Below are 11,898 nucleotides of genomic sequence, written 5' to 3' on the forward strand. Positions count from 1 at the left end.
GCCTCCCTCTCCACACCCCTCTCCATACTCTCTCCTCTCCTCACCCCTCTCCCTACTTCTCTCCTCTCCTCTCCTCTCCCTCTCCTCCTCATCTCCCCTCCTCCCCCTCTCCTCACCCCCTCTCCTCCTCTCTCTCCTCTCCCTCCCTCTCTCTCCAACACTCCCTTCTCTTCCACTCTCAGCCCAGATAAGGTGTGTGTCCGATAGGTCTCGTATTCCAGGGTGTTCTGACTGTTTTGATGATAGTCTCTGATCATGGATTCACTCTAACTCAACGTTTAGAACCCCAGTGAGCTGTGTGTGTGTGTGTGTGTGTGTGTGTGTGTGTGTGTACTAAGCAGGGATTTTGCACATGCTCAATTAGCTATGACTGTTGCTTCACCGTTAGTCCTTAGCTGGAGAGAGAGACACCGACACTGCACTGCCCGGGAGCACACTCTGTTACCCGTTACGCCACAACTTGTGAGGTCACTGCTTAGGACCCTAGCCCCTGACCTTTGACCCTGACACAGCAACGTAGTGAATTTTCACCCCTGCAGATCAACGCATGAATTTTCACCCCTGCAGGTCAACGTATGAATTTTCACCCCTGCAGGTCAACGTATGAATTTTCACCCCTGCAGATCAACGTATATGTGAACTTTAACCCTGAGGTCAATGTATATATGAACAGGTGGATGAACTTATATCCCAGAGGAGAAGAGGAGACTGTGTTTATTTGGGAGTGAAAGACACGGGGATTTGTTTCCGTACACTGAAGGATGTCTGTTATTCTACAACTGGCTGTAGTTCTTGTGTTGCCAGGAGACCGGGGTGTAGTTATTGTGCTACAGGAGACGGGGGGCTGTAGATCCTACACAGAGACCTAGTTACTTCCCTAAATGGCACCCTGTTCCCTAGGTAGTGTGCACTTACTGGTCAAAAGTATTACTTGTCACTCTGTGTACCCAATTACACAATGTCAAGTAGTACAAAAATCAGGAGATGACCACATTCACAGTAGAAAAGTCAAGGATTTTCAAAGACGATTTTTGTGACAAAACGCCAGAGACAAACGACACCATGTTCAGATGTGACATCGGTTAGTCGATAGTATGAACACAGTGTTCCACTGCCCAGCCTGCAGCCAGCCTATATCAGTCATATATATATATATATATATATATAGAGAGAGAGATCTCTGGCTGTGACCAGCCATGGTGTCACGGTGATATCTGATCTCTGGCTGTGACCAGCCATGGTGTCACGGTGATATCTGATCTCTGGCTGTGACCAGCCATGGTGTCACGGTGATATCTGATCCTCTGGCTGAAGACCAGCCATGGTGTCACGGTGATATCTGATCTCTGGCTGTGACCAGCCCATGGTGTCACGGTGATATCTGATCCTCTGGCTGAAGACCAGCCATGGTGTCACGGTGATATCTGATCTCTGGCTGAAGACCAGCCATGGTGTCACGGTGATATCTGATCTCTGGCTGAAGACCAGCCATGGTGTCACGGTGATATCTGATCTCTGGCTGTGACCAGCCCATGGTGTCACGGTGATATCTGATCTCTGGCTGTGACCAGCCCATGGTGTCACGGTGATATCTGATCTCTGGCTGTGACCAGCCATGGTGTCACGGTGATATCTGATCTCTGGCTGTGACCAGCCCATGGTGTCACGGTGATATCTGATCTCTGGCTGTGACCAGCCCATGGTGTCACGGTGATATCTGATCTCTGGCTGTGACCAGCCATGGTGTCACGGTGATATCTGATCTCTGGCTGTGACCAGCCATGGTGTCACGGTGATATCTGATCTCTGGCTGTGACCAGCCATGGTGTCATGGTGATATCTGATCTCTGGCTGTGACCAGCCCATGGTGTCACGGTGATGTCTGCACCCCCTCTCCTGGCATTTGGGTTGGCTGGCTGTGGGGTGTTGTGGGTAATGTAGTCCAGAGGAGGTTCAAAGGAAAACCGGGAGGTTAAGGTAGAACCTGTGTATATCTAGGATCAGATTTCCCTGGCCTCAACCCCTAACCTCCACCACTAGAGACAGGAGTTAACATCTGACTCCAGGCCTGTAGTTAACGGGCAGTTAGGGGGATGAGACAGGAGTTAACATCTGACTCCAGGCCTGTAGTTAACGAGCAGTGTTTAGTATGAGACAGGAGTTAACATCTGACTCCAGGCCTGTAGTTAAAAGGGCAGTGAGGGGATGAGACAGGAGTTAACATCTGACTCCAGGCCTGTAGTTAACGGGCAGGTCTTTATCTCACTGTCATAATCATCTGTATATTATTATTATTATTATTATTATTATTATTATTACTCTGTAATCACTGTTCATATCAGCTGTCTGTAGCGAACTATCAACAGGGCCACAGTGTGGATGGGACAGATTTGGCCACAATTGGATTAACAGTAATCTACCTGCAAGATCATTAACACACACCACTTGACTAACCCAGCAGGGAGCCACACATGGACAGCAGGACACCTGAACATACAAACTGTTGTTGTTGTTATTGTTTGTGACTGTTTTATTTACTATTAGATGGAAATCCATAGTAACGTGTTTCTGGACCGTTTACAAGCTAGACCATGTAGCACCTCTTTCTGTCTGTTCTCTCTCTTTCTCTCTCCCGGTCTCTCCCTCTCTGTCTCTCTCTCTCTCCCTCCCTCTCTCTCTCTCTCCCTCTCTCTCTCTCTCTCTCTCTCTCTCTCTCTCTCTCTCTCTCTCCCTCCCTCTCTCTCTCTCTCTCTCTCTCACCCTCGCTCTCTCTCTCGCCCTCTCTCGACCATCCTACCATGTAGACTGTACCATCAGACTGTTACCATCCTACCATATAGACAGTTACCGTCCTACCATATAGACTGTTCCCATCCTACCATATAGACTGTTCCCATCCTACCATATAGACTGTTCCCATCCTACCATATAGACTGTTACCGTCCTACCATGTAGAATAGATACTCCTTCAGTTGAACACTTCCTCTACCATTTGGTTTGTTCAAATCACTGCCAATGTTACTGTGTGGAGGAAGGAGTGTGTAGTGGTAATAGTAGTGAGCTAGCGCCCTCCCCTGGACTGGACTGGTATTACAGCGGAGACCACAGGACCCTTAATACCTAGCGCCCTCCCCTGGACTGGACTGGTATTACAGCTGAGACCACAGGACCCTTTCTACTCAGGCACAGGGAGGGGCAGCTCAGAACCTGGGGGTGTTTGTTTGGGGTCCTGACTGATCCTCTGCAAAAATGGATTTAAAAAAAATTCTCACAATGCTCATTCTGTGTTAGTGCTGAAAACCTAGTTTTGCCAGGTCTTCTTTGCCGCTGTGATATCTAGCTCTGTCAGTGTGTCGTTACTAGGCTTTCACAGACAACATTATGACACCGATTCCTTTCTGATAATGTCCCCATGTTGTTGTTGTTATTCCAATGTTCTATTTACACTTTCATATGTCTGGGAGCAGGCTGCTTGTGTCTGAATGGTGCGCTAACCCGGTTGGCATTATAACTGTAATATAATTTATATCATTTGTACTATTGTAACATAATTGTGTCCTTTTTATTCTGTCATTCGTTCCTGGGTTTTGTAGGAGCACGGGACCAGTGTGGTATTTTTTTAACACCGTTCTAAACCGCGGCACACCAGCTTCACCTGGAGCTGCTATGGGCCAATAAAATGGATCACCTTCAGCTCTGACGCCTCCCTGTGTGTGTGTGTTTTAGATATACATTTACATTTCAGTCATTTAGCAGACGCTCTTATCCAGAGCGACTTACAGTTAGTGAGTGCATACATTATTTTATTTGTATATACTGGCCCCCCTGTGGGAATCGAACCCCACAACCCTGGCGTTGCAAACGCCATGCTCTACCCAACTGAGCTACATCCCCTGCCGGCCATTCCCTCCCCTACCCTGGACGACGCTGGGCCAATTGTGCGCCGCCACATGGGGTCTCCCGGTCGCGGCCCGGCTACGACAGAGCCTGGATTCGAACCAGGATCTCTAGTGCCTTAGACCACTGCGCCGCTCGGGAGACTACACTATATACTGTAGTGAACCTGACGTTCTCCAGACCGCAAAAGGTTACGGTCACTGCCCTCAGTCACGGAGTTGCCATTTATCCCCGACCGAATCGCTGCAAGAGACTAGTTTGTGTGTGTGTGTGTTACCGCTGCGCAGCTGGAAACGCACAGTACAGCCATGGGCGTATTCATTAGTCGCTAAATATTTCGCAAACGTTTTGCAACGAAAACAAAGAGTTTCCATTGGACAAATTCAGGTAGGTTCCCGCCCCCTGTTTCGTTTGCACCGTTCCATTTTTAGTTGCTAGAGTAAACGGTTTTGCAACGGGCCCAAAAAAATGTTTTGCTTACGGTGTGTGAACTATTTAATGACATCAACTCTCACGTTTTCTACTGTAATCCAGCGAGCCAACAGAGGTAGAGAGACGCAGAATACACCTTTACTATGAATATGCAGTACACATTTTATTATCGGTCACAATACAACACAGAACACATTGAATCCAGGCAGTCGAGTATCAGATCAGGCTTTAACCGCCGGTAGTCGACACACTGCATAGCTGATGGTTTTTTTATGCGTTGTTGGAGCTGTCCAATCGTGTTGGATCAGCTGCCCTTGTGATCGTTGTCATGGAGCCACACCCACATCCCGCCAGCGTTTAAGAAGTTCAGAAGGAGAAAGGTGGCGGGCACAATCGCCCAGCGTCGTCCGGGTTTGGCCCGGTTGTAGGCCGTCATTGTAAATAAGAATTTGTTCTCAACTGACTTGCCTAGTTACATTTACATCATTTAGCAGACGCTCTTATCCAGAGCGACTTACAAATTGGAATAAAGGTTAAATAAAGAAAAGAAAAAAAATATATATATATATATATTGTAACGACCCTGTATTGTGTTCTGTGTTCATGGATGTGTTATCGTTCTCATGGGTACTAGCAGGGGTTAAATATGCCAGGACAGATGGAAAGGTTGGGGGGTATGATGGGTAATCCCAGGTTTTGGAATGATTAAATAGGGGTTACCGGTCTCATCTCTCTCTCTTCTGTTCGGGACCATTGATTTGACATGTTCTATTTGTGTATGTTTGAGGTTTAGCGGCGTGGGCTGTGGCCTGAACAATAGCCCATTCAGGAATAAACCTGTGTTCTGCCTGTACACCTGGTGCCCGTCTCTCTTTTACTTTATGACCCAGCTGGGTCATTACATTGGTGTCAGAAGTGCTTTTAACGACGGGATAGATCGAGATTAGGCGAGTTAGCTGTTTCAGTATAGGCCGTGGTTAGCTTTAGCGTGACTCGCATCTACGGGCAGGATGATCGGGGCGAGGCGGAAAGTTAAGGAAGAGTCGGACAAAGTGTCCGTTGTGGGCTCGGGTGTACCCGGTCGGGAGGGTCAGGCGATGACGGCTGTAGAAGAGCTGGAGAGCCACATGGCGGGAGTTAAATTGTCAGTCAGCAAGATGGCAGAACGGGCGGGTTTTCCTCCAAACCGCTCGACCAGAACAGACGTCACGGCGACGGAGATATCGACGTCACTGCCGCGTGCGAAATGGCTGGACCTCCTTATGTAAACAGAGATGGCAGCGCCCCTATTGCCATTAGCCACGGTAGCGGCTAAACTTCCAAAGTTCAATGGACAAGGTAAATGGGAAGTTTTTTCACTCAATTCGGAAGTTGTTGGCTAGAGCCGGGAGGTGGTCTGACGAGACGAAAGGGTTACAGCTTGCCCTGAGCCTGGCAGAGAGGCGTCGGAATGCCTGCTAACGCTAGCCCCGGACGAGAGGGGCGACTACAGTGCGCTAGTGGAGGCATTGGGGGTCCGTTTCGCAGCGATGCACAGCCCAACTTGCTGCGGATTGAACTGAATAACAAAAAGAGACTTCAGGGGGAATCATTAAAGGCGTTGGCAAGTGATATTCTGAGCCTGACCAGGCGGGCTTATGCAAATATGCGATTGGGGTGCAAGACGAGCTGGCACGGGACAGTTTTATTAGAGCGCTCTCCCCCCACCGAACTGGGTAAGCATGTGCAGATGTCGGACCCAGCATCTCTGCGGGCTGCAGTGGAGATAGCCAGGAAGAGGGAGCTGATCTGGGGTGAGGGAGTGAGAGTGGAGGTTGCCAGTCAACCAGAGGTGAGAGCAGCGGCGGCCGGGTGCCGGGGGGTCACCAAACCAGAGTGGGTCGACGAGTTGGGAGGGTTAGTCAAGACCGCTTCGCTTGTCATTGAGAAGGGCTCCAGACAACATCGCAGTGTCAGCTCAACTTCCATTGTCTGCTGGGGTTGTGGCCAGCCTGGCCACATTCAGCGGGAGTGTGGCAGATTCCCCAGTCAACAGGGAAACGACAGCGGGTTCTCGCGCAGGGGGCAGCGCGAGGCCCACCCCTCCGCCCCCGAAACCACAGTAAGCAGAAGAGGTACCCAGCAGCGCAGGCAAGAGGGTGGGGACCTGCTTCCCCAGGGTGTGGCTGCCACCGTGTTTCCTAGTCCGGTAGTTGTGGTGGGACGTACCACCATTGGGGACTTCTGCAATGTCATCGTCAAGGTAGAGGGGGTGGAAATGTTTGGCCCTGGTTGACACGGGCTCTACAGTAACCCTGGTGAGACCAGACATACTACCTGTTGGGGTGCGGGTGGAGCCGACCCTTGTCCAGCTACGGACTGTCACGGGGAGCTAGCCCCCATGTTAGGGAAGTGTTGGTTGTCTGTGACTGTGGGGGGAGAACTGTGGGGTGTCCGGTGTGGGTAGCAGCGGTACAGGACCCCTGTATACTGGGAATGGACTTTTTTGAAAAACTGTGGGGCTCAGTTGGACTTAGCTTCGGGCACTTCGGGAGGCTGTCGGGGGGTCCCACAGTGGGAATGTCGCCTGGGAGGTCCAGCAGGGGGCAGGGCTGTCCCTCCGTCTTCCTCCAAGCTTGCCGAAACTCCACTGGTCGCCCCGGCTGCTCCCTTTGGTCGTTGTGCCATCCCAGCAGCTGTCTCCGGTGGCAACGACCTTCACTCCCCATAATGGTGCAAGCACAGGCATCCCAGTAGCCCAAAACACACTGGCTCCTTCACCCCATCAGCCCGACGGGGAAGGAGGAAGTTATCGACGCCCGTTGAGGCTGTGTGGCTGAAAAACTGTCAAGGTCTGGATGAGAGACAACAGAGACAGTTAAAGCAGCTGCTGTTTGACTTTAAAGATAGCTTCGCTTGGGGGAAGATGAGGTAGGGCAAACGCACCTGGTTCAGCACGACATCGACACTGGGGACAACCAACCCATTAAAATTCGGCCCCGTCGCATTCCCCTTGCCAAGAGGGAAGCAGCAGCCACAGCTATTGCTGACATGTTGCGGGCGGATTTCATTGAGCCATCAGATAGCCCCATGGTCCGCGCCGGTCGTCATGGTGCCTAAGAAAGGGGGGTAAACTTAGGTTTTGTGCGGACTACAGGGGTCTAAATTCTGTCACCACTAAAGACGCTTACCCCATACCGAGGATCGATGAGTCGCTAGACCACGTCAGAGGGTCCTCGTGGTTCTCTTCCCTTGATCTGCGCAGTGGCTACTGGCAGGTGCCCCTCTCGCCTGGGGCACGTGAAAAACGGCCTTCTCCACGGATAGGGGGCCATTGGCAGTTCAAGGTGCTGTGCTTCGGGCTTTGTAATGCTCCTGCCACCTTTGAGAGGCTCATGGACAGAGTGCTGGCGGGGGTTCCGAGAGACAGATGTGTCGTGTACCTAGACGACATATTGGTGCACGGCACATCGTTTGAGGGGGCACTGGGGGCACTTAGGCGAGTGCTGGAGAGGATCTCGGGGGCGGGGCTAAATTACACCCGGAAAAGTGCCATTTCATGCAAAGGGAGGTGGCGTTCCTGGGTCATCAGCTGGGTGGTGAGGGTATCAGCACGATGCCAGACAAGGTGGAGGCTGTGAGGGGGTGGCCAATTCCAAGTGGAAAAAAAGAGGTTAAGAGCTTCCTGGGTCTGGCATCCTACTATCGTGAGGTTTGTGAAAGGGTTTGCGGGGATAGCAGCTCCTTTGAACCACCTTCTCAAGAAGGACACTGTTTTTCAGTGGACCGAAGAGCACCAGCGGGCGTTTGAGGCCCTCAAACGTGCCCTGGTGGAGGCCCCTGTCCTGTCCTCACCAGACCCGAACCGTCCGATTTATCCTGGACACCGACGCAAGCAATGAGGGCTTGGGGGCTGTGCTGGCTCAGCGTGGTTCTGACGGGAGCACGTAGTAGCTTATTACAGCAGAACTTTTGATAAGGCTGAAAACGCTACTGCGTGACAAGGAGGAGCTTTTGGCTGTCGTGGCAGCAGTACGCCATTTCAAGTACTACCTGGGGGGCCTGCCGTTTGTGGTGCGGACGGATCACTCCGCCCCTGCAGTGGCTTCTCTCCTTCAAGGAGCCAGAGGGTCAGATCGCCCGCTGGTTGGAGGAGCTGCAACCTTACGACTTCCAGGTGGAGCACAGGGCCGGCCTTCGCCACAGCAATGCAGACGCTTGTCCCGTCGCCCGTGTGCTGAGGACGGCTGTGGGTACTGCGCCAAACGGGTGGAGCGAGAGAGGGAACTGTGCATGGAGGAGGGAGTCACCGCCACGGTGAGTCAGCTGAGGTGACAGAGTGCCGGGAGCTTGAGGCTGTGGACGTTGGGGAGTGGAGGCGTCGCCAGGAGGAGGACGCAGAGCTGCGTCCTGTGCTGGGGTGGGTGGAAGAGGGAAGACGACCGCCATGGGGGGAAGTAGCCCCTCTATCACCAGTCACCAAAGGACTCTGGGCTAAATTCTCAGTCCTTAGAGTGGCTGAGGGAGTGCTCCAGAGGGGGTGGAAAAAGCCAGCTACTGGAGAAATGACGTGGCAGGTAGTGGTTCCCAAAAGGCTGCAAGGGAGCGTGTTACAGCAGCTTCACGGGGAGTAGGCGCAGGGCATTTTGGGGTCTCCAAAACGTTAAAGCGCGTACGTAAAGGCTTCATTGGGCCAGGCACAGGAGGGATGTGGAGGACTTTTGCAGGCAGTGCGATGAGTGTGCTGCTAAGAAAGGACCTCCAGGTCAGTCACACGCCCTCCTACAACAATTCCCAGTAGGGGAGCCCATGGAGAGACTGGGGGTAGACATAGTTGGACCGTTTCCAACCACAGACAGCGGTAACAGGTGGATTCTAACTGCTATGGACTACTTCACCAAGTGGCCAGAGGCTTACGCTCTCCCAGACCAGGAGGCAGAAACAGTAGCTGATGCATTGGTAGGGGGGAATAATCAGTCGGTTCGGGGTGCCACAGTCTATACACAGCGACCAGGGGAGAAACTTTGAGTCACGGGTGTTCTCAGAGTTGTGTAGACGGTTAGGCGCGGAGAAGACGCGCACTACTCCGCTTCACCCCCAGAGTGATGGGCTGGTGGAAAGATTTAACAGAACATTAGCACAACAGCTGGCTATCGGTACCTCAAAACACCAGAGAGATTGGGACACCCACTTACCGTTTATTCTTATGGCATGTAGGTCGGCTGTTCAGGAATCGACTGCGTGCTCCCCAGCGCTACTAATGTTAGGTCGTGAGTTGCGCACCCCAGCCGAACTGACGTTTGGCCACCCTCCTGATAACGACGACTGGGGTTTTGCCTGGCCCGAACTATGTTAGTCGACTGCAGAACCGGTTAGAAGCGGCTCACACCTTCGCAAGAGAGCAACTCGAGAACGCAGGAATGCGCCAAAAGCGCCACTATGACTCACGCGCGGAGGGGAGGCACTTTGGGAGCGGGAGAACGCGTGTGGCTTCACAACCCCACGCGCAGAGGGCGGTGCCCAAAGCTGGACAGTGCCTGGGTGGGGCCGTGCCTGGTGATAGAGAGAGTGGGGGAGGTGACGTACCGGTGGAGGTTCTCCCACGGGGCAGGAGGGTGGTGGTCCACCGGGACCGATTGGCGCCCACAGAGGGAGGAAAGCGGTAGGGAATGGAAGTGAGGACTCTGATGTGAGCACACGGGGACAGTCTAGCGAGGAGACTCTAGTGCAAGCTGAGCCTGGGACGGGGGCTGCCTCTTCGGGGGTGCTGGAAATGACATTGGGGCAGATGAGTGTTCTGGGGGTCCACCAGTGAGAGTCAAGGAGGCACAAGAGACTGATGCGACCTCCGGGTCGTTTTTAAGGATTTTGTTTTGTAACCCTAGGGGCTAGGGTTTAGAAAGGGGGGGCTGTGTAACGACCCTGTATTGTGTTCTGTGTTCATGGATGTGTTATCGTTCTCATGGGTACTAGCAGGGGTTAAATATGCCAGGACAGATGGAAAGGTTGGGGGGGTATGATGGGTAATCCCGCGGGGTTTTGGAATGATTAAATAGGGGTTACGGTCTCATCTCTCTCTCTTCTGTTCGGGACCATTGATTTGACATGTTCTATTTGTGTATGTTCGAGGTTTAGCGGCGTGGGCTGTGGCCTGAACAATAGCCCATTCAGGAATAAACCTGTGTTCTGCCTGTACACCTGGTGCCCGTCTCTCTTTTACTTTATGACCCAGCTGGGTCATTACAATATATAGAAGTAATGACGCTCAAAATGAGGTTTTCAAACAGCCTAAAACAGATTACATCTGAATTTGTAAACAAGGCTCCATGGGATTTCAGTAACAATTTATTTGGATAGTCCATCTGTAGATCAGAAACATTTCATTTGGATAGTCCATCTGTAGATCAGTAACATTTCATTTGGATAGTCCATCTGTAGATCAGTAACATTTCATTTGGATAGTCCATCTGTAGATCAGTAACATTTCATTTGGATAGTCCATCTGTAGATCCAGCAACATTTCATTTGGATAGTACATCTGTCGATCAGTAACATTTCATTTGGATAGTCCATCTGTAGATCGGTAACATTTCATTTGGATAGTCCATCTGTAGATCAGTAACATTTCATTTGGATAGTCCATCTGTCGATCAGTAACATTTCATCTAATCTAACAGCAACCCTTATCCTGACCTTAACCCTTACCATAAGCAGTTGCTTATCGACAGATAGTTTGTTGATCGTATGACCATCAAAATCCAGACTATTCAAATAAAGTGTGGTGTGGTGGTGGGTCCCTCTCTCAGGGTGGGGGGTCCCTCTCTCAGGGTGGGGGTCCCTCTCTCCACCAATCTGTACGACAGTATCTGGATAGGTGGAATCTATATGGTAGAAGCTTCCCTGTGCGACAGTATCTGGATAGGTGGAATCTATATGGTGGAAGCTTCCCTGTACGACAGTATCTGGATAGGTGGAGTCTATATGGTGGAAGCTTCCCTGTACGACAGTATCTGGATAGGTGGAGTCATATGGTGGGAAGCTTCCCTGTATAACAGTATCTGGATAGGTGGAATCTATATGGTGGAAGCTTCCCTGTATAACAGTATCTGGATAGGTGGAATCTATATGGTGGAAGCTCCCCTGTATAACAGTATCTGGATAGGTGGAATCTATATGGTGGAAGCTTCCCTGTATAACAGTATCTGGATAGGTGGAATCTATATGGTGGAAGCTTCCCCTGTATAACAGTATCTGGATAGGTGGAATCTATATGGTGGAAGCTTCCTGTATAACAGTATCTGGATAGAGTGGAATCTATATGGTGGAAGCTCCCTGTACGACAGTATCTGGATAGGTGGAATCTATATGGTGGAAGCTTCCCTGTATAACAGTATCTGGATAGGTGGAATCTATATGGTGGAAGCTCCCTGTACGACAGTATCTGGATAGGTGGAATCTATATGGTGGAAGCTTCCCTGTATAACAGTATCTGGATAGGTGGAATCTATATGGTAGAAGCTTCCCTGTATAACAGTATCTGGATAGGTGGAATCTATATGGTGGAAGCTCCCCTGTATAACAGTATCTGGA

Source organism: Coregonus clupeaformis, unplaced genomic scaffold (assembly GCF_020615455.1).
Source record: "Coregonus clupeaformis isolate EN_2021a unplaced genomic scaffold, ASM2061545v1 scaf1255, whole genome shotgun sequence".
In the NCBI taxonomy this organism is placed as follows: domain Eukaryota; kingdom Metazoa; phylum Chordata; class Actinopteri; order Salmoniformes; family Salmonidae; genus Coregonus; species Coregonus clupeaformis.